This window comes from Falco naumanni, chromosome Z (assembly GCF_017639655.2).
Source record: "Falco naumanni isolate bFalNau1 chromosome Z, bFalNau1.pat, whole genome shotgun sequence".
Classification (NCBI taxonomy): Eukaryota; Metazoa; Chordata; class Aves; order Falconiformes; family Falconidae; genus Falco; species Falco naumanni.
Window position 1 is genome coordinate 74,235,219 of NC_054080.1, and position 25,137 is coordinate 74,260,355.

Below are 25,137 nucleotides of genomic sequence, written 5' to 3' on the forward strand. Positions count from 1 at the left end.
GGCTTGATTTAGTTATCAGCCCAGACATTGCCATCATGAGCAATCAGCTTCAAAGGACTGATAAGGCAGAGCATCTGGGCCAAATTGTAATGTGATAGTCTGATGGAGTCTTTATTAAAAGACAATACTTTAGAGACACTTTACTTGATCTGGATAATTTTTTTTTATTTTTAATTTTTTTTTTTAGATTTAATTTTAGAACAGCAGTACTGGAAATGCACTCCCTGAGCCTTGTACAGGGGCACTAGTCAGGAAAGGACCCTGGCTTGCAAGAAAATGGAGCCACTGACCATTTCTGTTTACAGCGCCTAGGAAAAGCGAACCTGAAAAAGCAACCAAACATTTTAGAATGTGATTTCACTTTATTAAGTCACTAGTAAAAAAGGAACTTTGATAAATTTTTAAAGGATTATTTTACCTCTTTTTTTAAGAAAAGTGGGTAATTCGCTGCTCATTTAAATCCTCCTTGGAACTAGCGCTGCCTGCCTGAGCGAGAACAGAAGATAAAAACGACAGAAGGAAAATATTCAAAGGACTTTCAAAAATCCCGACGTGTCCCAAAATACTACAGACTTCCACCGAGCAACGCCGGCTGCTCGGGGCCGGAGGTTTCGGGCAGCGCCTCGAGCGCCCGCCGACCCCGGCCGCAGCCCCGCTGCCCCCCCGGCCCCGGCCGGTCCCGGCTCGCCGGCGGCCCCTGGTGCCACCGTGCTCGGCCGGTCCCGCCGTGCCCCGGGGGCGGTGGGGGACCCGCCCGGGCGCCGCCCCGCCAAGGACTCTCGGGCCGCCCCTCGCGGGATCCCCGCGCCGCCCGCCCCGTCGGGGCCGCCCCCGCCGCTCTCGGGCCGGGCCGGGCGGGCAGCGCGGCGGCGCGGCGGGCGGCGAGGGAGCGGCGCCGGGCCGGGGACCGCCCTGCCCGGGGCCGGCGGGCAGGTGTCGGGGCGCCGGGTCCCCCCGTGCCCGCCGAGGTGAGTGGGGAGCGCGGCGGCGCGCGGGGCTGCGGGCCGGGGCCGGGGCCGGAGCGGGAGCGGGAGCGGGAGCGGGAGCGGCGGCCGGTGCCTGCCCCACTGGCAGCTCCGCTCCCGCGGGGACGGGGCTGGGCTCTGCGCCCCCCTCCTCCGCGCTGCCGCAGCGGGCCGGGGGCTCTGTCCGCCGCCAGCCCCTGGGAGTCATCCCCGCCCCGCCACCGGCACCGGCACCGCGGGGCTTCCCTCCCCGGCTGTCGGCCAGATGCAGCCCCCGCCCGGGTGCCGGGGAGGCTCCGTCTCCCGGGGGTCGGTGGGTGCCTCCCCCCTTACCCTGAGGATTCCATCTCCTGCGGGTGCATCTCCCTACCCAGGGGCTGAGGCGCTTCATCCTCCCCCAGGGGGTCGGTGGGGTGCAGGACCCCCCCTCCAGATGTCAGAGCGGTGCCCCCCTCACGACCCGGCTTGGGGCTTCATCCCCGGGGGGCCCGAGGGCGGCACGCCCCCTGCAGGTGGTCGGTGGGGTGTGTACCCCGTCATCTTGGGGGCTCCATCCTCAGGGGACCGGTGGGGCGCATCCCCCGTGGACCAGCGGGACTCCATGCCCTGGCGCCGGTGGGGCGCACCCCTCTGTAGGTCAATGGGGCAGGTGTCAGCAGGGTCCACCCCCCCGGGTCGGTGGGTCTTTTTTCTCTTGGGGGTCGGTGGGGTGCACCGCCCTGGTCTGGGGGTGCTTGCAGGGTCTCTGCCCTGACCTTGCTCTGCTGACCCGGTGTGCATATGTGCAGGACAAGGGGCAGCGCCATCGCCTGCTGTGACACTGTGCTGTGTCCCTGTGCTGTGGATTAGGTCATGTCGTGACAGCGTGTGCTACTGTCTTGCAGTGCAGCAGGGTCAGGCCTATGAGGAAGAGGGGTGGTGATCACAGAAAAACAGCAACCATCCCCCTTCCCTGTATGCAGCAGTTTAATAAAATCAGACAGCATGAAACATCTGGCTGATTCCGCCCCCCACCCCCCCACCCCCCCCCCACCCCCCCACCCCGATCATCAGAAGGTAGTTCTCTGTCATTAAATACTCCTGTCCACACAAAGCAGGCTGTGGTGTATGCAGTGTTCTAAGCCCCGGAGCTGTCGTGGATGTGGACGGGGGTACGTAAGAGGAAAGCATCAAGAGCTGACCTCAAACTCTGAAGTTAACTCTGCTGCCTCTCCTTCGGGTGGCTGGGGGTGGTCTCTTAAACCTGTCTCGGTTTGTAACTATCTGACCATTACACTTTGCTGCAGAAAGCTCTGATGCCCCTTTGAAAGTGCCATAAAGCTATAAATGGGCTTAATATAGCCCATTCCGTTAACCTCAGCGCTTTCCCTCGGTAGCCTTCATAATGAACGACAGCGCTCGTGAATTTCTCTCGGCTGGCTGTCAGATCCTCTCTGCTTCTGTCTAGTGTGAGCGTGGTGGGGCTGTGCAGGAGGAGACGTCCCCGAGCCCGTCTTTGCTCTCTTGTCCCTGGGGGCTGTGGGAGTTGGTGGGCGATTGACACGAGGGGTTGGTGTGCTCTGGCCAGTGCAGTGGCAGCAGGTTCAGGCACTGTCCCCCGTGTCCCTGTATTAGCCTCTGGATTTTAGGGGAGCCATCAGGCCACGGGGCATCGTTTTGCTCCTGGGGGAGGGGCAGCAGGAGCAGCTGTGAGCAGATCTTGTCAGAGCATTTGACCGCTTTGGTCTTAACTTTCTCTGCCTTCATTTTAAGGGAAACTGTGATTCCTTTACACCCTCTGCAACCCTCACTTTCATGTCCAGGATACATGTCCTTGCAAATATTATGCTAATCCCTCAAGATGACTCACAGACTTTCCTATTTGTAGCATGGCTTCTCCCTGTCTTGCATGAGTCTTGCAGTGGACAAATTACCTTCTGAGTAGCCAAAGCTTCACAGTGAATGGAAGAATAGCCTGCAATATTACTGAGGTAATAATTTTCTGGAAAACAAAATGCCTGAATGCAAATAGAATATAGAATGTGTCTTTGAAGTCTTTTTTCTTTGAAATTATTCAGTGCTTAGCCTGGAGGAAACTTGTTTTTTCACTTTTATAAAACTCACGAACATTTTACAGAAGCGGGATATGAATTTTTTTCCTCTTTTTGTTTAAAAGAAGAGCTAAAAGTCTTTCAATTTTCATGACACAAGGTGTTATTTTTTGGTGTTCCCTTTGCAACGTTGACAGGGCATCGCTGGTCAAAAAACTTGGCATGTGAGTAGATGTTTAGTCGGGTTTACCAGCTCCTGAGCTGGTGAAGGCAGCCGCCGGCAGCTCTGCCAGGGACACAGCAGGGCTGAGTCCAGCCAGGGATGCTCAGGAGTCACCGGTCAGAAACCAGGACTCTGGCTCTCTCCATTGAGACAAAGTAGGGAGAGAAGGTCAAAGTCCAAGTGACTTGTAAAGGCTTTCCTAGGAGTGCAGAGCTGCGGCTATCGTGTGTGGCAGGTAACCCCTGCGTTTGGCAATGCTAGTGACGTCAAACCTCTATGTGGTAAGGGCAAAATTTAAGAGGCATTGCATGTCTTCATGATGTTGCTGTGGGTGTCTTGCTAGATTTTCATTACCTTTATGGAATAAAGAAATGGCTGGGTGCAAGTGTGCACAGTGTACGTTGGGAGGTGGGAAGAGGATTTAATGTGAGGTCCATCTGCCTTAGCTCATCTGCACAAGCATTGTGAAATGATTCGTCTGATTTAAGTAACGGTCTTCTCCACTTCCTGACTTTATAATCCAAGTCGTGACATCTATGAAAAAATAACTTGGTTTTATTTGTTACTCTTTTAATTATGGTTCTTGTACACAGCACACTTCGTCTCTTGAAAGGTCAGTTGAGTTGCCCTGAATGAAAAGCTGTGGATTTTACCCAAGTAATACGTGAGGAGGTCTTACAATCCAGCCACATTTCTAAATTGTTTCTAAATGTTACTACTAAAAGTACCTTTCTTGGCTATATTTGTATACATTTCTATACTAAATACTGTTTCTGAATGTTGTTACTGTCTTCAGCGTGGACCTGTTCTTTTGCTGGGTTTCCTGTGGGTGTTAATAGACGCTCTGTGTAGCGTTCTTACCTTAAATGGGTTCAAACCACTAATAAACTCAATTAGACAAATGCAGAATTAAAAAAAAAATAAAAAAATTAACTGGGCAACGTTATGTCAGGAAATACAGAGGCTGAGGCTCCAACAACAATATTAACTTGGCTGCAGTACACATCCTGTAAGCTCTTTTATGGCATACATCTTAAATGTAAACAGGAATAAGCACGTAGATTAATGTATGCAGAGAAAGAGTAGAAAAGAGTATTTTTCAGAATTTGACCCCCTTGTCCATATGACAGCTGGCTCTTGCGTAGAGCCCGGAGAAGCCTGGCACTGCCTTACGCCGTGCTGGGCAGCGCATCCAGCACCAACTCTGACATACCCGACTGCTGATGGAGTAAAAATAACAGCAGTGAGTGAGTAATTCGGGTTTCATTTCTGTCAAAACAATACCATTGTAATGAACTGCGTTTTGTTCCTTAAGGTCTGTGAGTCGTACTATGTATGATCCTTAAGCGTTCCCTCTTTCATTATTCCCAACTGGCGTGCCTGGCCCTGCTGAGGCCGCTGGGGTTGTAACGAGGTGCAGTGGCTTCGCTTTGGTGAGTCTCAGCTTTCTACTTCTATTACCCATGTGTTACAGTAACAGCTCTCCTGGCTAATCTTAACTAGATCATGTATGAAAGTCATTACATGAATATTGTATTTTAATACAGATCTGCAATGGGCCAAGCTGTATTGCTCTTTGTGTTATGTTGTTGTAGTTAAAAACTGTGTTATTATATATTTCACTAAATTGATAAATTTAGCCTGAAGGTCAAATAGTCTAATCTGACCTTCACCATGTCACAAGACTTTATATCTCATCCAGTTGCCACTGTACCGAGCCAGAGATTTGCATGCAATGTGGTGTCATCTAGGGCAGAGTCTGTGGTCCTTCAGCAGCAGCTTCCAGCAATGACAAAGGTGGTTTGGGTGAATGAAATTAATTTATGGTTATTCTCCAGAAGAAAATAATTATCCCTTTCTGTTTAAAAAGGGCTCCTAATCTGGCATCAGCACACTGGTATTGCTGCCTTGCTTTGACATTGTAAAGCTTTGCAAGGGAGGTGGGAGCAGCTCTAACTCTGCAATCTAATACCTCTTGTGTTGTACCTGCCTAATTGCAATGGCTCCTTTGCAGTGCAGCCTCCCAAAGATGAGCTTGTGGTAAGCTGCGCCAGTTGTGCTTTAATTTCATTACTGTTTGATTTGGCCAGCATTTTATTCACTTTCTCTGCAGTGTTAGACAGTTTGCAAAGGGGATTAGTACCTGGGTGGGTTACAGCATTTATTGTGTGTGCTTAATCTAAATTCATCTTGAAATCAAATTGTATTAATTTGGCAAAACTTTGAAATTACAGTAAGGTTGGTTTTGATAATTGATTTTTTTTTCCCAAGTAACTGTGCTTATTAGAATTATCATGAATCACACAGTCAGAATGGTTCAAATCAGAGTGTCTGGATCCACTGGGTTTTGGTTTTGGTCATTTTTTCTTCATGAGAAGTGAAGCTAGGCACTGCTTTGGGGGTCCCAGCTACAGCAAACAGGCGGGTGTCCTCTGTCAGCTCCCAGAAATGGAGCAGTACCCATCAGGATTTGTGCTGGGGGAGTTACCAGAAAGAACAGCATTGAAAAATAAGAAAAGTGTAGAAAATGGTCTCTAACTACACTAAAGACTTGTGGAACTCCTGCCATTCTGCAGAAAAAACCCTGTAATTTTATGGAGTGGAGCCTTCTCCCTGACTCAGACTGGGAAAAAGACCTATTCAATGTTACATTTTAATCATATACAACACAAAGACTTTTGCTGTGCTGTTTAAAATGCAGCCTTCTTTCAGCCTGTGTTCTGCTGGAATGTTTTCATCCAAAACGGACTGCTGAGGGTGACGGGAGCAGTCTGAAAAAGCAGCTCTAACCTTCCTTCCTGACACTTCAATAGTGACATCCACTGTGGGAAACTAGGGCATAAATGCATTAACACTTGTCACTGGGAAGAAAATCCTCTCCGTGATGGGGACCAGAAGAGAGTGATTCTTAGATTCATGATACAAATTGGTTCATTATTTATTTCAATCAAAGTCTGTAGGTGCTGTTACAATGAAAAATTAAAGTGCGCTTTGCAGAATATGCGTGAGCTGACACTGCGCCAGCCCAAAAGCCTGACCTACAAAATGAAGGAGAGCTTTGATGCTCGCTTTGCTCTCCACAAGGTCTCAGACAGATAGGCTTTGCCCAGGAGTTTGACAGAGGTAAGGCCTATTAAAACAGATACCAAACCTACCCTATTTGCTTTTGACTTCCAGAGAAAACATCCGGCTGTTGCCTCCTGGGTGTTGCACATCTGCACAAGAGCAGCCCAGCTGCTTGGTCTTCTGTAAATGCTTTGGACTTCACTAGGTATCATCTTACTGGTGCTACTGTCCCATTGCATGTTGTCTGTAAGTTTAGCAATGCTCTCCTCTTCCCAGATGGGTAAAAGGCGGCCTGTTCCTTGCTTGAGCAGGGTTTTTCCATACCCCCAGCTGCATGCAAGCATAGCAGTTGTATAAACTCATATTTGTGACCTGACCGAAGGAAGGAGTTAACACACTGCTGCCTCTCTCTCTCTCTGCTCCCAGAGCAAAAGCAGTTGCCCAGCAATGTGGGGGAAAGTCTAGCTTTAATACTGAGCTGTGTATGCTGCTCATGGGATGATCAAGATTTTCTGGGATGTTTATGTATTTCTTAATACAATCAAAGATCAGGAAGAGACTTCAAAATGGTATGGGTTTTGAGAGAGCTTCTGTCTAAAGTCTGCACCAAAACACAGACCCCAAAGGCAGCGTTTACTTAATGCCACCCTAATGCTCTGATGCAAACAGTGCAGCCCCAGCAGCTCCACAGTGTCCCCTGTGCTGGTGGAGGGGGGTGGGGGGGACCCGTGGCAGTCACATCTGCTCATTGTAGGGCCCAGCTGTCAGTCCACCAGCTTTAATCGGGGCTGGCAGGAGCTCTGATGGCAACTGACCTCGTATTAAAAACCAAAGTCCTTGTCTCATCTGAATTCAGTTCCCATTATGAAGGATGTCAGATGACAAGTGAGACAGGTATTAAACATTAAACATTAACCAGCATTTGTTTGTCTTTAAAATACAAATCCTGGTCTTATGTTCTTACCTGTTTTACCACGATGCCTGGATTTGAAGTGCTTGAGACTTTCATGATGGATGATCACCTACCTTGTGGTCATCCATATCCCAAATTGGCAGTGCCAGTTTCCAGCTTTTGAGCTCTCATTGCAGGTGTTTCTGCTAGGGACATGCTTGCCATGTTTATCTGGGAATACAAACAAGTGGGTGGGCTGACTTCAGGCCAGCTTTCCGTTTGCCTTCTGGGCCCTCAGCAACACAGATTTTATTCCCCTTCCCTTAATAATGTTCCTTACCCTTTACTCTTCTAGTATTTGCAGCAGAAATACAAAGCATCTCATCCATGTCACAGAGCAACCTTCCTCTGTATGTGTTTTATTTGGGTCCTCCACTTCTTGGGGTGAGAAGCTGAGCAGGGAAATGTATTCATTGGTATGGTGGGGCTTGGGCTGTGGGATGGGATGTAGCACATCCTATTCCAGCAGCATCGCATTCACCCTCTTGTATAGAGTGACAGACATACTCCTCTTTCTCTTCTGAATAAAACTACGAGCATTTCTATGTGGGAAATCTGTCCCACAGCTCAGCTGGAAATAAATAAATGCAATGAACAAATGGGTGGCACCGCTCCAAAATGCACAGTTATTCTGGCTGGTGTGCTGTCACTGCTGTTAGGTGTGGGGCTGGGGGGAGCTGGGTGTGATGGGCTTGTCTTGGCCCGCAGCATTGTCTTTCAGTCCACGTCCGCATGCTCATCAAAGGATTTAAACCTCTACGCAGTGAGTAGTCTGAAGTGCAGTGAATCACAGCTCCTGGATAACTAGGATGGAAGGGACCTGATGGGTCACCTGGCCCTCTGCTTGGCTTTCAGAAGGATCCTTTCTAATTAAAGCACAACTGGTGATCGCAAGATGTCTTGTTTGGATGGTTTAATAAATTGCCATCCTCTCTTCAAGAAGTAAAAGTGTATTTACTAATGTGGCTGTAAATGTCTCAGCTGTGGTGTGGTTATTTACTGCGCTATTCTAATGCAAATCTTTGTGGCTATGTTTGCATTGATCATACAGACAGTGCACACAAATTTTATTTCTTGATGTATTTAAGCTTGTTTTTCTTCTCTTTCCTGCTGTATCTGTTCCGCTATACACTACGTAAGAGGAATTGCTTGATGTGTAATTGCCTGTCACTCAAGTGCCATTTTACAATGTAGAGCTGTATCAATTAAAATATTCTTCCTCCCCCAATTAAATTTGATTCTTGGGGCTGAGATATTAGTGTTTGTCTGGAGAATGTTCCACTAAATCATTTGGTACTTTATACATTTGTTTACTAATAAATGTATTCTAAGTCAAAGTTAATGGCCTGTAGTTACAACGGAGGAAAAGAGCATTCCTTGTCGGAGCCCTGTGGTCCTCCTGGTGTGGATGCAGCTTGAGTGCTGCAATCTGATGGATGTGAAATCACTGGTTGTACACTGCCAGGCAGGCAACGACGGTCCTCTTGTAGTGTGCGTCTTGGGGCATGAGGTAGTGAAAGGTTTATGTGTCACAGTTGCAAGTTTCCCAGATGAACTGTATTTTGAAGTTTATTTGTTGGTCCTGAGCCCCGTATCTCCTACATGGTTCTTTTGTGGATGTGGGCAAGCATCAAAAATGGTAGCTCAGCTTAAGAAACAGGGGGAAACTCTTTAGAATTGGTGTTTCTTGTTTGGAGTGGTCCTCTAATACAATAGTGGCTTTTCAGTGTGTACAGCAACTTTGGGAAAATGTGAGCAGGAAGTCTTGTCTTGAAGCAGCCTGTTGGTGATTAATGATTCTGTAGCCCTTTAATATCTCCTGTAGATGGGATGATGGCTCAGAGGTAATAGCTCTGATGGGATGCAGGAAGTGTTGCTGGTTAGGAGATACGATGTGGCATCTTTTAATGTCTCTCCTCAGTGTTCATTTGGGACAATCCTACCTCCAGGTAGGGATGGCCTTAAATCTGATGGAGCTCAGATGAGATGCCAACTGATTTAGGTACCTAATCTGTGGTGAATAAAATCATTAGTTTGTATCTTGTAAGCACACAAAGAAACATAGCAGAAAGGAGACTTTTTGAACTTTATGTGCTATTAGTCAGGATAGTGGACATTATTTTAGCTGCTGGCAATGATAACAGCCATAGGCTTATACTGACAGAGCTATGGATCCACTGGATCCACTGGTTCCTGTTGCATGTGGGAGGGAGGGAGGGGGCTGCAGCTTGTTCTAAAAACTACTGTAAGCTTCTAAGAACAATCACATTATTATTTTTTTTAATTGTTAGTGGAAACTTCAACTCAATGAAGGCTGGAAACACTACAGAAATGACTGTTAATCTGTCAAAACAGAACCTGAACTTTTCTATAGAAGACCTAGTATTTGCCTTAAAAACACCTGGTTTCATGTTGGTCTGTAATTGCCTGGAGTTTGCCTGGCTACACGGACTGCTGCAAGCGGTTGGTAGGTTGAGTCCATTGTGTACGGTCTGAGTGTCCACACTTGTGTAGGTTGTGTTAAGTGTCAACATCCCTTATTTATGGAAGAAAATGATGCATTGGGGCCCATTTCTGCTAGAGCCAGAGTAAACCTGGAACAAAACCCCACGGCTTTTACAGTCACCTTTTTCTTTCAGCCCACATTTCTGTTTATTTTATGAAGCTGCTGGCGCTGCAGGGACAGTTCGCTTTTCCTCTGCCGCACACGGAAACTGTTTGCTGGGAGGTGCAGCTGCAACCTGTATTTGGCAGTTTATATTGAAGAGCAAACTGCAATTCCAGTTGAAATGAACACTGCTTTTCTTAAATAAGAACTTGTTTAAATGGAATCAGATTAAGAAACAACTAAGAGTCTTTATGGAAGAGCTTCTAGTTTATACATGGCCTGGCAGGGATGTACACAAGCTTGCCAGCACTTGGGAGAGGTGACCCTTCACAACGGCATCCCTGTCTCCTTCCCAAGCTGCCCAGGAATGAGCAGGCTCTCAGTTCACGTTAAATCTCATCTGGTGTGTCGGGAAAGGCTTATAAAAGCATTCAAGACAACAAGCAGCTGCTGCTTCTGGCTGCTGGCATGCTTTCTTCTGGCTACCTGGTGGGTCAGGTATAGGCTGGTGCTTAGTCGAGGCCACTGTCTGAAGTGATGTCCTAGAGGACTTGTGTGCCCCTGGGTGATGGGCACGAGTCTGGAAGAATGAACCCTCTCCCTGTGCTAGAAGTCCTCTTGCTATGTAGTGTGGTGCAGTGGAGGAGCCCAAACTGCTATCCAAAATCTGCATCTAAAGGTGGTCTCAGGAGCTCTACCTGCTTTTCAGTTTTTCTGGTCATTTTTTGGTGTTTGTAATGCCCCCCCTTACTCTCCTGTTGCTATGAAGAAAAGAAAAACAGGCAGGATATACTGATTACGTGCTTGAGAAACAATGAAAGTTTATGGTATTGGAAATGCTGCCAGAACATGAAAAGGAAAGGGAAAGGATGAACCTGGGGAAAAAAAAATATGTGTTTTCCGTTTCTTACATTGTGTGTATCAGTAATGGATGGAACACTATTTCAGTGAAAGCTGTGAATTTAGTTTGTCCTTATAAAAACACTGTAATTTTTTTTTAAAGCTTCCCTTTGAGTATTATGGCCAACCTCATTTCACAGCTAGATATATTCACCCCAGTTAAATGCAACGGACAAAACCTACACAAAACAACTGCTTAACATTATAAGCAGCTTGTGTAAACATGAATTATTAAGGTCACAAAAGCTCCTAGAAACCAGCAGAAATGAGTGCACAGTTGCGTTTATTTTTTTCAAAACATGCATTAATTAATAAGGGGCTTAGTGCCCAGTCTTTTTCTCCCTCCCTGCCTCCACCAGATTTTGCTTTCATCAAGTGGATGGGGAAAGTGTCGCTTCTCCCTCTCCCCTTTTCTTTGGCTGAAGCACAGAAAGGTGCCAGACTCCATCCTACACAAGTCCATCGTTCACAGCTGTGGTATCCTAAAATGCTCAGGCGGGTTGGGGGTGTCACAGCAGCAGTGCACCCTCTGGAGCTGCCAGGGGTTTCATTTCAAGCCTGTCTGGACTGCCTGCCTGCCTGCTGGGAGAGGGGCAGGGGGCTGAAGTCAGGCTGCCGGGAGCTAAACGGTGACATTCAGGTATTTGGGCAGCGCAGAGGGGGCGAGGGAGAACTGTGGAGAGGGGAAGACAGTGAGGGGTGTGTGGTAGTAGCTAGAGGTCCTGTTCTCCCTCTGGAAGTGCCACACACCCCAGTTTGTGTCGGTGAGGACATCGTGTCTGCTGTTGGTCCCTGCACTGGTGCTGCGGGAGCGTTTGGAGGAAGGTCCTCTCCAGCCCGCTCCAGCACGGGAAAGAGTGGCGGGTGCTGGACTGGAAAATGGGAGGTGTGGGCTGCCGCGGCCAAGGGGCCCAGCCTTGCTTGTGTGCAGAGCTGAGTCAAAGTGGATGTAAATATATGTCAGGGTCAACACTGGGAGATGTTTGCAGCAAGGAGTTGAAGAAGAAAAACCCAGGAATACAGCAATGTTAATTTTTTTAATTTATTATTTCGGTTGTACTGGCTGGAGCGGAAGCAAGTCAGACTGTGAGAAGGGCAGAGGCTGCAGTGGCTGAGGTGGGAGACAAGGAGAACCGTGACAGTGGGTGCTGGTGGTGTGGGTGGTGGTGTGAGGCTGAGTCTCGGTGAGCTTGTGCAGGAAGAAGCAGGTCAGATGAGAAAGCTTATTCATGGGATCCCATGTTTGGGAGAAAGGATGTCTCCAGAGATGGTCCTAAAATATCAAAATTACTAAGAGGCAGGAAGCAAACTTGTGTGCAAAGGGGCTGAGTCTTGGGATCCTGGAGATACCAAATGCCTTGAGATTTTTTCGCCTGGTTTGTACAGTAAGTAAAGCCTCTGGGGCAGACACCTCTCTGTGTTTGTCACGAGGCAGTGCAGAGGAGGTGGGGTGGAGGCCAACGGTTGGTTACTCTCCTGTCTGGGGTTGCGGCATCTGCAGAAGATACTGAGATATCCAGGATCTGGTTTACTGAGCTCCAGAAAGTCAAAATCAGTATTTTTTGGCCTTGCTGGGTTTTAGTGATTCCGCTTTTGCTTCATGCCCTAATGAAATACAACGAAAATGTCAAAACATCTGTGTGGTCATCAATGTACCACACCTACTCTTGATCTGTGAGGAATCTAATTTCTGCAGCCACTAGAGAAACAGTTCAAGGAGAGACAAATGTTAAAGCCATTATTCAAACGCATCTGTTTCTGGGGCTGATACCTAGTTTTAACTTACCAAACAGCAAAGAGGTTCTTTGGGATGAGTTTGGAGACGGAACCTGCCTCCACCGTGCCAGGAGATAGGACACAAAAGCCACGGTGCAAACATTTACTTTGTAGGATAACAGTTATGGGGGCAGCCTTGTTGAACAGCAAGAAAAATGTTTGTCTCGTGGTTTATTCCAGCATGGGCTCTGAAAATAACTATTCAGGGGCTGCTTTTGCAATAAAAAACCTCTAAGCAACAAAGGGGCTTTAAAACAAGCAAAGACTTGACGTATTTGTTAATACGCAGGGTAGCAGTGCATTAATTTTAAGGCATGCTTTCTAGTTTGGTTTTTTTTTTTTCTTAAACTAAATGAGTACACTAATTAAAATTAATCCATTTACAAATCTTTCCACATCAATTTTAAAGCATAAATAAAACATTTGCCTTGTCTGTCTCTTTTCTCATTGTAAGACAATGCAGACCATGTAACCTATACGTCTTTAAGGTAATGAGCAGTGAAAATGATCTTCAGTGATTTACTGGAAGACATAAAAAATGGTTTCACAGTGGAGATGGCTTTTAAGGAGTAGGGAAGATGGCAGCAGGAGTTTTGGGAGTGCCTCAAAATTGTTTTTAATGCTTGCCTTTGGGAGCAAAACTTAGGCAAATTCATCCTTGTGTATTTTGTAATGCAAATCATCACTCTGAGAAATGCACTTCAAGGAAGGCAGCCAACAGACATTTCGTTTTCATGAGGGGGGTGGGAATGGAGGGCGGGGGAGGCAGCTGGGGTGAGAAAGTGCTCAGGTTTGCAGCTCCTGAACCCAAGAAGGATTTGCATTGGTGGCGCTGGGAAACAGGAGAGATGACCAAGTGGATCAGATAGACCACTCCACAAAGGTGTCATATTCAATTAATTTCTGCGATTCAAAAAATGAAAAAAAAAAAAAAAAAAAGAAAAGAAAAGGAGGGAGGGGGCTTACGGCAAAGAAAATCTTTGAAGTTTCAGTTCTGTGGCATGTGAGACTGCAGCGTTGTCAATGCTGAAGGTATTATTCTGTGCCTTGTTTAAAAAGAAAGCTAAGCATGACCTTGGGTCTGCCATTGTTGGTACCTCCTCAATGTATGTTAATTAGTAAAGACTGTGAGAAAAGTAGTACAGCTGCTGAGGGAACTATATATTCTAATTTTTTAATGTGTTCCAGATATTAGTTGTGCCTACAGATCTTTTGTGCTGTTATGGCTGTGTGGATGTTGCCGGTGTCTGTGTAGTCATGTACTGTGTTAAGGCACTTGCACATACAGTGGTGGCAAAACTTAAAAAACAAACAATCAAACCAACCCACAAACCCCAAACAATGAGAAAAAACCTTATAGATGATCCTTGTAGGTGATATTCTGAAATGTAACACAAGCTGTATGTCTCTGCTCTGTCTCAGGCCACACAGAAGGGAAGAGAGAGCACAGGGCAGGTCAGTTGTGTGCGAGGATGCTCCCCTCTGCTTTCATATGCAGATTTTTAATAAGAAAAGTATGCATCTCTGCTTCTTGTCACTCCTATCCCAGGGATGCTTTACATCCTCACTATCTGCTATCGGTTTCCTGCTCTTTGGTCTTGATGTCTGTTCTTCATAAATCTTCCAGCCCGAAATCTGCCCAGCACTGACCCCACCCTGGCTCCCAGCCCTCGTTGCCAGCACTAAAGCTCAGCAGCTGCAGAGAAAGTGAAGGTTGGAGGAGAAAAATTGCAAATCTCTAGAGCAAAATTCCCTGGCTTGGGAAGGAGTGGCTTGCTATTGCTCTCCTACACAATGGGCAAGGAGTTTCTGTTTGATGAATTAGCAGGCTGAGAGTTTAGATGGTTGTTTCCAGCAGTGTTTGTACTCTAAATATTTATCCATAGTGAGTAAGGCACATTGTTCCACCTTTCCCAGAGAAGTCGTGCCCAGGTAGAAGATTTGGGCCCTCTTTCGCCTCAAGGCTAATGGGATTTAGCTTCATGATAGCCAGTTTGTGGCTCTGGAAAGCAAGTTGCTGGGACCTCCTGTTTTAAGCTGTGCTACTGGTAATCAGTCTCCTTTTGGGAAGGCACGGAGAGACAAATGCTGCACTTGCAGGAGTTAAGCCTTCACTGGGTGTTTGCTCGGGGTCTTCCTCCTACCTGGATGCAACCATGGGAAGTGGGAGGAGTGCAGGAGGACACAGCTGGGGACTCACCCTCCAGTATGACACCAAATGAGAGAATTTGTCATGGAAAGCAATTTCTGCATAGGGCTACGATGGGAGTTTTGTCCTGCATGCTCTGTTTTCTGTTTTAAAGTGCTGTGCAAGATGACATCTTTGCTTCCAACTACAGATTCGAAGCTGCTAACCACCCACTGTACAGCTGCTAATGCACAGATTAACTCCACAGCCAACAGCTTTAAGTCATCAAACAGAGATAATTTTACCTCTGTGACCCAACAAATAAACACCAGAGTCAGGAGAAATCCTCTCGCCTACACAATCCTACCCAGGTTTTCAAGGACAAGGTGAAGGGTTTCATCAAAACATGTGACAGTGGCAAGGTCACCAGGTTTTTCCCGTCTTGGGTCGATGGTGAGATATGGCTGTGGTGGTGTGGCGTGCTGTCAGGAGGTCCCAATGTTCCATAACCCGATGAGACCGTCTTTTGCTGCTGCTGTAGAAGACATTAAATGAGTAAAGCATATACCCTGAAAGTTGTGTATGCAGTCCTGCTTTTACAGGAAAAATTGTGGCTTGGAATGGGTCTTATTAATGACTTCAGCCTTTAACTTTCTGTTCTTCTGAACAATACACATTTCTCACACCTTTCAGGGGTTTAGTACCATCAAGAAAACACAACTGTTACATATCCTAACATTGCATCTGTGGCTTCATCCTCAGTGACTGATCTGCATCAATGTTGAGAAAGAAAAAAAATTCTAGCCCAAACATCACAGCAGAAAAACATATCTTTTTATGCTTTAAAAGTATGTTTCTTTTTGCTTTTATTTCCCAGGTCAGCTGATCATGACTATTTTATTCAAAATGAAGTCTCAGCTTTTTTGTGTTAGTATATTCTAGCTGCTTGGAGCTTCTCTCATTTTCCATGCCCTTTTCCCCTTTGTTCTAGGAAACTCATTTCCTTATTCCTACTATTAAGGATACTTAGCATATTGTCATTGGGAAACAGCACTCATTTCTTCATGGAAAGAAGCTGCTTAATGTTTCATGCATTACGGTGAATAATTAAATAAAGAAAAATATCTAAGCCCACAAAACTAGCTGGCAGCTGAAAGGAAGAAAGCATTTGCAGTCTGCTGGGGAAAAGTGACACTCCTGGCCTGGTGTCTTAAACCACAAGGGTAAGGTTTAAAAATGAATACGTCTGGCATGACATTATAAAAAATCTGGATTTTTCAACTTCCCATGCATTTACACCATTAATCTTTAATTGTTGTATTCTTGAGCTACTGGCTGTGAGAACAGAGCTGAAATTGATGGGGCTAAGGAAAACCAGTCTGGTAAGTGGAATGAAGTGTCTGTAGGGACTGCAGCCTTGTGGACTGCCAGGGATGGAAAAAGTGTCAGTGCTCCTGCTGCTTGGCAGCCCGATAGCGAATGGCACTAGTCGTCTTCATGTAGGGTGTCTACATAGCGGGATTTATTGGCCTTTATAGTTCTCTGCACCCTTTCTGGCCTGCTACAGTTGTTGTCCCTTTTCTTTTGCTTTGCTAACACAACTGTTGGGCTCTGTGGAAATGGGATGAAAAGCTGGGAAGATGGAACTCCTGTGCTGGGAGCTGGGAGAGGGGTGACCGCTCCCAAGACGATCTAAATGGTTCATGGAACTTTTTCCTTTTCAAATAATACCAGAACCAAGCTGTAATTTTGCAGTGACTATTGCTATTTTACAAAATGAGATCAGATACCTGCCATCCTCATGGCAGAGAGAGCATCCATTCTAACTAATTCAGGGCCTAGTTGCAAATGGGGATGTGTGTAGCATGTTTGATTTTTTCCTTTCTCCTCCCCCCCCCCCCCCCCCCCCCCCCCCCCCGCCCCCCATCTAGTTTTTCCCTTTGCTGCACATATAATCTCAAGATGGTAACGTGCTTTAGTGGCATTTCCTGAGACCAGGGACAGATGGAGGCTTGTGCAGAGCAATAGCTCCCCGTGCCACTGCACATCCCTTTGAATTTGTTTAGTGTTAGTCCCATCAGCTGTGGTAGGAGCCTTTGCCTTCTCCTTTTTCTACCCCTCTGCACTGAGATATGTAGGCTGGATCATGTAATTATTAGTGTCTGCATCTTTCCGCTGCCTTTTGCATTTTCCTTTCTGTGTGGGACCTTCAGCTCCGGCTGCAGTGGGGACACAGTGAGCAGGACTGTAGTGATACCCGGTACCACCATGAGAATTATTAATGTGGATCTGGTGTGCTTGATACACACCAGAGTGACTGCTCCAATAAACAGAGGACATAACCAGAGGACATCTCACAGCCCTACAGCTTTCACGTGCTTCACAGCCCTGCCAGCACGACTCTGGCCTGGCCTCTGCTCAAAGTCACAGATTAGGTCCAATTTGTCTTGTAGCAAAGCGGGGTGAGGCTTAGGAGAGCTCTTGCAGCATCCTGAGTATCTAGAATGAGGAGAAAGGCGATTGTTTGGTTCAAAAAAGACTGTCACAAATTCTTGTTGAGGGTTGGGCCACATCCATGCTGCTAACTCTTCTGCTTGCTCATCTGTGTACTGCTGAAGTAGTGGCCATTTAGATCATGTCCACCAACTCTTCCCTAAATTGGCAGAATGTGCACTGAATGGCTCATACTTGGTAAGACAGATACAGAAAAGACGAGAAACGGTAGAGGATAGTGGCATTTTAATATGCTGCTTATACCGCTGGCTTAGACTTTTCCTGTAGACTTGATTCAGCAAGGTACATAACCACACATCTAATTTGAATTGCATGAATACTACTACTGAATTTAGTGGCACTCTTCCTGCGGTTCATTTAAGATGCGTGGTTGCAGCATGACCCAATTCCCATTGAAATAGCTGGAAGAATTCCCCGCTATTCTGATAAACCCAGATCAGGGCTTAAATCAAATTAACTCTTTGGGTGCCTGCACTGATGTCTGCTGATCACAGGACTGTGGTCTGGGAGTGGCGTGCACTGTAGTGACCAAAATGCTTTCTGTATGGTGTACTGAAAGCAGAGCTCTCCTGGGCTCCAGATGCTCTGCGGTTTATCTTCTGATGCTGCTCTACTACCTGATTACTTCCCTGCCTCAATCACCCTTGACTTCATGTAGGAGAAACAACATTTTCTCTGTGCATGAGTAACACCTAAGAAAAGTCATCGCACTCAAGCTCTAGTGTCGGTAAGGGGGCAGCGGCCGCCAGACCTGGGAATCCAGTAACCTTTGTACCACTGACTTGAGGGTTAAACCCTTCACTGAAACATGGGCCCAGACCGCCAGATTGCCTGTGATAAGGTTTAAAGAGCTGGGAATAAAACCATGCACGCTTCTATTTCCTTTGCAGCAACTTTTTAGCTGGAGACTCTTAAATTGCTGCAGTGATGAATGGAGAGCCCCCACAAGAGACCTGGCCGTGCTCAGCTGAGCTCCAGGATCTCATTCTTGGGGTTTGTTTGTTTGTGGTCTGGATTAAAGGGATTAAAGACTTAACCTTTGTACAGCCTTTCGAATAGTAACATGTTTGTGCTCATACTGCATGTCAGGGAAACATTTTTTTCCCCCTCCTGCTTTTTATGATGTAGGTATCTGAGAGTGGACAGGCCAATGTAATGTCAGGTCTTGTGCCTTAAACCCCCATAAATTTAGTGCAGTGACCCCATTCTTCTCTATCCGATGGTGTTGCTGGAACCAGCGCAGGGTACCTGCTTCAGCCACCCATCCCCAGCACTGAGACTGGTCATGCCGGTGCGGGGCTGCAGTCCGAGCTGCCAGCTCCTCATCCAGCTGCTGCGCCTCTGGGCTGTGATCAGAATATCAATTTTGTGATCAGAAATATCAATTTATGCTGCCAGACAGGACTCTGCTGCATGTCAGTTTGCTGCACACTGGCTGGCTGTGGCAGTTCTTCACCTCCTGCTCTGGAATGGCTTTTTAAAAATAGGTTTCTGGTTTCTGGGATCTGCAGTTTGCAGTGTAGCCCTCTGAGTGAGTGGCAGTGGCCTTGTTCCACCCCCCCACCCCCCCACCCCGCCTTGCTTTTGGGATTATTCCAACATTGACTAAAGTTTTCAAAAGTGTCCAAGTGATTCAACAAATTTATTGTAATCTGCAAAAAAAGGCTAAAATGATGTTGGCTTTAAGAGGGACTCAAGAGCTGCCTTTAGCTACGACATTTTGTCTCATCCCTGTGTGCATTGCCCATGTGATTAAGGGAACACCCAAGGCCACCTTTGGGACCAGCGGGTCCCACCTGCAGGTATGCCATCTGCAAGTATGGCCAGGACTTGCTGTCCTCAGCATGGTGCAACACCTGCATGGTCTGGGGGATGCCTAAGAGACAGCCAGGTGGGCAGAGAGGTGTGGGTGGCCCAGGTGGGAAGACTTCGTCCTTGGAGCTCCTTCCCTAGAAGCAGCAATGAGCCACGAGACACTGTATGTGGGGACAGGATTTCTTCAGGTTGGGATTTCTTGGGGCTGAAGCATGCAGGCAAAAAGCTCCCCCTTGGCAGCTCCCTCTGTGGCAGGGGAGATGGCCCCCCTGTTTGCCAGCATGGGTAAAAGCAGTCCACCAAGGGGCGTACAGTTTTGTGGGCGCTGTTTTCGGACAGCTGGCAGTGCCATAGGATTCCAGTAAATGCAACTGTCAACGTTGCACTTTGCAAACAGTTGGTTAAAAAAATTTTTAAAAATCCTTTTGACTCTTTCTGTTCACAACTGACTGGATGTAACAAAGATGATACTTTTTTATCGTCTGGATTAGATAACAGCTTTACCATATGGACTGTCATCACATTCAGTAACTGTTACCCCCTCCACCAAACTACATTCTTTCCTAGATAGAACAGCCAATGTAAATAGTAATTTAAAAGACTACAATACACAGAAAACACAACGGGTCTAAAAATCTATGACCAAGAGGCTGTAGGATTCAGCCATGCTCAAGACCTGAGCGACAGCTTTTTTCCCTCCAAAGACAGCACGTGCAGTGTCAGCTTCTGACTGTTACTGAAGGCTGTTACTGTCAAGGACTCTCCTCTAGGGAAACAGATTTTTAAAGAACTGTCTGAATATTGCCTAAATGTGTACTTTAAAGACAGTCCTTAATCAAAGTGGTGTAACAACAGGAGTATTTGCTTTTCTACTCGACCCTGGAACCGATAAGTCGCAGATAGTTAACCATTCTCTGCATTTTAGAGAGGATTTTGTCCTGGAATAAACTTGCCTTATCCTTCCTAAATTTAGGAGACATGAGTGCCCTTATGTCTCCTGCACACCAAGGGAATACAGACTGAGCTTGAGCAATATATGTTAAATTTGCCAGCAGTTCTCCACTGCAATAAATACCTCTTGCAACATAACGCTGAAATCTGTGGATTGCAAGCCTGTGCATTCTGGAGCATAATATACTACATCTACTCCACCAAATGCCCATAAGGAAGTTGTAAGTGAAATTAAACCACTATATATGAGGGTGAACTTGCACAGACAATTAATTTAGGACACAGGCACCTCGTTCTGGCTCTTGACCATACAATTTTCAGAAGCAATTAATGGCAAGTGTGTGAGAGTCAAATAAGTTGGGTTGGACATTAGGCTGTGTGGTGGGTAACATGAAGAAATAGATGGAAATATGGTTACAAAGTTGAAACTTTTATCTTTGGAAACTCTGTGCAGCATTTCTGAGAGCTCCACTTGACCTACAACTGCTGGATAGAGGCAATAAAAATGATGTGAAGGCAGTCAAAGTGAATTAATTAAAAAAGTCTAAGTGAATATTAACAGGATCAGCTATATTCAACAATTTACAAGCATGTCTGGCATTTATAGATGAACTCTGCTGTTTGTTACATATTACATTAAAGAAGAATTCTGAACCAACATATAAAAATGTCAAACTAACACAGCATTTTTCTTTGATCTTCTTTTTTGTTAAAATGAATTATTGATAGCCTTTTTCATGGCTGGCAGGAGAGATTTCTGATTTTTATTTGCGTATTAGATCAAATCTCCTATTCCTTCTGTAGGCAGAGCTCTTTACAACAATATCTAGATGTGATACTTGCAATTACAGAGCTCAGATTCTTGCTCGCGGGGAATGTTCTCCCCACCCATCCCTTGTTGCTGTGATTTCTTAAGCTGATATTTTCATTGGAAGTCTTTAAACAAATACATAACCCACCCTGGAGCCGGTGGTCAGGACGAGGGTGTGATGGTTTTGTGTGGGCCCACAGACCACACTGGTGGGGATCCAGCTCCATAGAGGCATCTGAGCTGTTTTACCCAGGATCTGCAGAGAAAAGCCTGCTCAGCTTCCAGCCACGTGGCTTTGGAAGGTGTTTTGCCACAGCAAGGTCAGATTTATGCTGCGTTTCAGAATGGCCAGGTGGGGAGAGGGTATGTACAGTTCTTGGGGTTTTGGTGGCACCAGGGGATAACAAGGTCTCTGTTAGCCATTGTCCCCTGTTAGGGACATCAGCAGATCTTTGGTCCCCACAAAGGCTTTCAGCTGCTCTGAGTTTCATGGCTCGAAAAACTCTTTACTTTTCAGACATCACCCCAATTACAGTTCTGGCAGTTTTGTGTTTCATAAGGGTCTGCCTCACCCTGGTACCTGGCACAACCCAAACCCACGTGCTGCCCTCTGCTTACAAATGCAGAAGTGATTTTGTTTTATTTTCAGGTCAAAAGCCTCTGTCAGAGTAATGGAGGTAACAAAGCTTCTTCCTCATGGTCTCCTTTCATCCTGTTTAGAATTTTTAATTGCTTCCAAAAGGCACTGTTTTTGAGTTTGACAGTTTTGTTGGGGCTCTTCCTCCGTTGTCTCTGGGTTTACTCAGGTGCAAGGAAGGGGGGTGCGAGATGTGGCCATTGGGCTCATGAAAGGATGGATTAAAATTTTCTTGCTTGGTTTTAGTCAGAATAAATTGATCGGGAGGGTGGGTGAGGGTGGCCCTAGGCAGAGTGCTGTAAGGAGGGCAGAGGGACACACTTACCTTCTCACACTCCCCCATCCCCAGGTGTGCAGCCCATTATAGATCTGGGAAGCATAGTTCCTTTCCCTCCCTGTGATTTTGGGAGAGAGGACCAGTGGTCCTTGCCTTTCTGTACTGCCATGGGGATGCAGAGCCTGTGAGTGCCTTTCTCTGCCTTCTGCTGTCTCTCAGCCAGCAGGTCTGCCCACTTTCTTCATGCTGAAATCAGATTTTCTCTCTCTGTTCCGCTGACCCACTTTAGGCTCTTTGAAGACACAACGGAGCTCCCCGGTGGCTGCAGCTCTGCCTTCAGGGGACATGGACAGCCAGTGGAGCTGTGCGGACGAAATGGCAGGGGCACTCCCAAAACCTGTGGGAGGAGGGTGGTTTTGGAGGTGCAGACCCCTTGATTTGCTCCCCTGTATTTGGTCACATGTTTTTCTCTCTTAACTGCTGCCTAGGGTACGTTTTAAAAAAAAAACAACAACAACATAAAAAAAGCTCTTTACTGAAAAGACACTGCATGCTGGAGCTGTCTGCAGCAGGGTTTCAGACACACGCGCTCACGCTTCATGCCTTAATAGCACCTGACATAACCTGGTCATAGGCACGAGCAAGGCACAGCTCATCCATCCCCCACCGCCGCTCTGTCCCCACTCCCGTCCCCGGTATGTAGGGCATCCTATATCCCAGGCAGCATCCCCTGCCTGAATCCCTCCAGCAGCCCGGGAAGCCTTCCCCACCTCCCCATCTTGTCTTGGGGTCTCAGTTTCACATTCAGCTGCTGAATTTGGGGTGAGCATGGCTCTTTCTCAGTGTGTGGGTGGGGATGCCGGCTTTGCTCCAACTGCACAGGGATGATTGCAGTTCTGCGGTAGTAATTATGTGAGCCCGGCCGAGGAGTGATGGTAGGAGAGAGGATCTGCATGGCGAGATGACTCAGGGGTGAGATGACGCAAGTCTGTGGCCTGACTTTCTCTTTGCAGGCTGCCGAAACATCCCTCCAAAAAGCCGGTGCCTAGGTTGGGGAATGATTTATGACATGGCTGTGAGTCTCCATTCTCTCTGCTTGGCACTGGCCCTGCTTTCTACTGTGAGAGTCTCCAGAAAAAACATAAGACCATTTGTTTTCACTGTTTTTGTTAGTAGTTAGTGATTTCCCACCTGGCTGGAGGATCTCAGGTGGTGTAGGGAGAAACTAAGAACCTGTCTTCATGGGATGCTGTTCAGGATGAATTCCCTGTCAGTTGACCTTTGGGAACTTTTATTACAAATCAGTTTTATTTCCTTCTGTGTCCCTTTGACCAAGAACAGCAATTTTGTTTTGCATTCAAATTTTCTTTAACCTGGACGAATGTTCCTCTGTAGACATGCTGTGGGGTGTCAGAGAATCTGCATCTGTGCAAAGCTGGGCCGGTGCTCTGGCAGCAAAGCCACTGTTGACTGACCCTCCCTGGCCCTTTGGCACAGGAGACAGTAGCTCGCGTTTCATGACTTCTGTGTGGCTGGTGAATTCAACTGTGCAGCTGCCCTTCTGGTAACACTGGTAGTGTCAGCCTTCTGTACAGTTGCTTGTTCTGTGTTTGTGATGCAGAGACATTAACAGTCTGTCCCTCCTTTTCTCCGAAATTCTTCTTTAGATCCAGCTACTCAGCCCTATAAGGAAGAGCACAGAAAGATGGATTTATGGGCTATCTGCCTGCTGCCTGGCAGGTAGAGACTGGCTTGTTCCAGCCTGGGGGTATTTCCCATATGTGCACTTTGCTGTTCTGGCTCTGCGTAAGGACAGTTGTATGCAGGTTTTGCCCTGTAGGAGATGCCAACACTGTGTATCAGAGCAAAAAGTGCTTCAGTATCTGTTCTGCAGATAGGGTGTATTGTGTTTTTGTAACCTCTCTTGTTGCCTGTCCCTTTTTTCCTTGTAAATTTTCATGGGGGCTACACTTAGCGCTGAACCTCTTTCCTCTAAATCCCATTGCTGGTTTCCTCATGTAGCTTTATTATTTAGTTAGAAAACAGGTAACTTCTGAAAATGAGTAAAAATTGCATTTGGTAAAAGTGGGTACTTTTACAGAGACATTATTGTCTCTGGGAAGTTTTCCCACTCTGGTTATTTTGGTCCTGGCTCCCTGGGGCAAAGCTGCTGATGGGGCTGAGCTGTTCCCTGGGCGCCTGGCACTTCAGGGTGCACACATGCACACACAGAGGCTCTGCAGCAGACCCCTGGGTTCATTTTCCTCTTGAGATAGCTCGAAGATTTAAGCTTTGCAATGCAGGCAAGTGCAAAACCCCTTCTCCACACACATGGTAGTAATGCCTTATGTACATTTATAGAAAGGGTTGGTATTTTTCCTTTTGGTATTAAATTATTGGAAGAAAGGTATAGAAGAGTTCCTAAAATGCAGTTCTCCTCTCCTCTCCTCTCCTCTCCTCTCCTCTCCTCTCCTCTCCTCTCCTCTCCTCTCCTCTCCTCTCCTCTCCTCTCCTCCCCTCCCCTCTCCTCTCCTCTCCTCTCCTCTCCTCTCCTCTCCTCTCCTCTCCTCCCCTCCCCCTCCCCTCTTCCTCGCCTCTCCCTCTCCTTCTCCTCTCCTTTCTCCTCCGCTGTCTAATAACTCAGAGTGATGTGGACACGGGACTGTCATTTTTTGGATGGTCATACTCCTGTGAGGTAGGCACAGATCATGGAAAACACTCTCCACCGTCACACTGCTGCATTTGTGGGATTGTCAGTGGGTTTTGTGTGTTTCTTGGACACTGGTTTGTGAGTTTGTGCTTGCCACTTGGGCCTAAGGCTGAACATCACAGGCAAGACACTGCATCATTTTTGCACTGATCCTGGACAAACTCCAGCAGAGCCAAGCCCTGACACCAGGTGCTTCCAGTGCCTCCACAGCAGGATAAAGGACAGCAGGAGCAGCTCAGTGTTTATGTCAGTAATATAGTGGTTTAATTTTTAACAATGTCTCCAAGAATTAGCTGTGTGTATTTTTTTCCCTGTGCAATAGATCACTTGTTGGAGGCAAAGGCTCGATTTCTTGCAAGGTGGTTTTTTTGTGATATTATTAATTTAATAAGTATACAGGTGTCAGGGTTTGTGCTCATCTGACCAAATACCAGTGTTCCCAGATTTGCTCTTGCATTCAGTGCATAAAAACTGGCAGCGCTTTGGGCAGTTCAGGTAGCCTTCAAGTAGAAAAATCTGATGAATTGTTCCTTAAAGAAGCCAGCTTTCTGTGGTAGCTAAAATGCGCATTCAGATATATAATATAGGCAATGGAGGTGAGTTGAAATTAATCCAGTCTTTAGTTCCTATAGTGACAAAATATCTAGATAACTTAATAGCAGGTTGCCCCAAGATGGCACTCTGTGTGCACATCATGTTAAAGTAATATTATGATTGGAAAAGGCCGTCTTCGCTAGCTAAAACACTGCATACTTCTGGGGAAGTAAAGAAGGA

At 46.6% G+C, this 25,137-nt stretch overlaps 1 protein-coding gene across 1 annotated transcript in view; it reads left to right on the forward strand.

Moving 5' to 3' along the window:
• Positions 1 to 901: 901 nt before the first annotated feature.
• PDZD2 (PDZ domain containing 2) overlaps positions 902 to 25,137 on the forward strand; it is a 206,213-nt gene continuing 181,977 nt past the window's right edge. Inside the window, 1 exon segment of the mRNA XM_040579769.1 lies at positions 902 to 968. The gene's annotated coding sequence lies outside the window, so the exon portion shown is untranslated.